The sequence below is a fragment of the Octodon degus genome, unplaced genomic scaffold, assembly GCF_000260255.1.
Source record: "Octodon degus isolate 3935 unplaced genomic scaffold, OctDeg1.0 scaffold00286, whole genome shotgun sequence".
Lineage (NCBI taxonomy): Eukaryota > Metazoa > Chordata > Mammalia > Rodentia > Octodontidae > Octodon > Octodon degus.
This window is the reverse complement of record NW_004524862.1, coordinates 556,648-558,609: the sequence shown is the minus strand read 5'-3', so window position 1 is coordinate 558,609 and position 1,962 is coordinate 556,648.

Here is a 1,962-nt window from a genome sequence, read left to right as displayed (position 1 = left end):
CAAAGTCTTCAGTATAAACTATACACACTTTCAACTATGCCCTGTAGGTGGTTTATTAGAAGATGAAACTTACTGGGATCGACACTCCCAAGTAGGGAGTAGCTAAAGCAGCTGGTAGAACTGAGCAGATCACAGCCCTTGCAACTTCTCGCCTTTTGTCTGCAGAGTTGTCTTGGCCACCTGCTGGCTGTGTGATGTTCATCTCCCCAGTTGTATGCCTGTTCTTTGTGTCTCTTACCTGATACTTGCTACATATTTGGTTGTGTGTGAAACAGTGCTTATCGGGCAGGAGAGATGGCTCAGTAGAATAAGTGCTTGCCTGAAACAGTGCTTCCTTTGCATATCAAATAAAATGAAGACAGTCTCTCAGTTCATCAAGAAAACTGGATATTACTGAATGGCCACACTGACTTAGATCAGTTGGCAATTGTTATGGTTTGTGTGTAGTTCCCCCACCCCAAGCCTCATGAAGTCATGGGGCAGACTTCTAGAGCTTGTGATTAATTCATGATCCATTTGGGATTATGGGTCTGAGTACTGCTGGGATTATGAGTCTGAATGTTACATCCATCCTGGGCAGAGAGCCTGAAGACAATATAAGAGAGACAGATTTGTTCTCTGTGGCCATTGTTGCTGTTACTCCTCCCTTTTGTTCTTGCTGTTTTGCTGCTGTCCACCACCAGGAACTGCTGCTCTCTGCCATGTGGCACTCTGCTTTGGAGCCAGCTGACTATGGACTGAAATATCCAGTAACTGTGAGCTAAATAAACCTTTCCTCCCTTCATTTTGGGTGTTGGGTATTTTGTCCCAGCAACATGTGATGAGTAAGCGAGACAGAAACATCCTGCCTGTCCCTTCATTCCCATTTGTCCATTGAGGTATTGCATAAGCCTACCTGCGTGTGTCTAGACCTGGTACTTGTGCCTGCAGTCTGCTGTCCTCAGACAGTGGAACAGATGGGAATGGGGAAAGGGTGGAACTGAAGTGTCTTGGAGCAGTGGTATTCTTCCCTGTGGAAGAGGCAGAATGGATGACCCAGATTTCTAATGTGATTCGTGGTGGTATTGACACAGAGAAAAATGATCTTGGTGGATGACCTCCAAATGATACAGGGAAAAAATGAAACTCCCTACCTGAAAGGTACCTGGACTGAGTTCTTGTTTTCTAAAACCAAAGAATGAATTTTAGGAACAAACGGAGGTTATCTGATGGGGGGAAAGAAAGCTCCTGTCTGAGAGAGGGACAGGAGCCCCTCCGCCACAGCAGGTGGTCCCTGGGAATGCTGTCTCTTCCAGGGACTTTTATAGAGGAAAACCATACAATGAGGCAGGTCTAAGGTGGTGGAGAACACCGGAATTTGCTTAGGTGGGCACGGGGTGGGACAAAACTATGGTCAACCAGTGAGATTATAAGCATCGTTGCTCAGGTAAAATTGATTAAATCGGAATCAAATGGGGAAGCAAGTCATGTAGCAAGCCGGCACAAATATGGAACAGGGTCTCTTCCTGTTGGGGGTTGGGTTAGTGACTCTTTTGGACTCTTTCAAGGTGATTGATACTTATTTAGAATATCAATCACTGATGCCCATTCCTAGGGAAGTATGTGGCTACATTTGTTTACTCTTCTGTCTTGAGGTCTGGCCCACAGCTGGGAATGTCTGTCTCTTCTAAAGTTGCAAAGTCACCCTGTCTCTTAGAGGGCCTGGTGCTGTCTGCCTGCCTATAATATTTCTATCTATTTCAGCTGCCTACAATAGTGTGGGGTAGAGTAAGTGGTTTTAGTTTATGACTACTCTTGGGCTAGAACATTTGAGGAGAGGAAGGAGATGGGGATAGAATTCTAGAAAGCATAGGTGTACACAGTGTTGAGGAACTGGTTTGGGCAGCCAAGGCACAGCGGGTCCTGGCCATCTAGGAGGAGGGAGGGACAGGAGTGGGTTCATCATGGGGCTAGCCCCCTGTT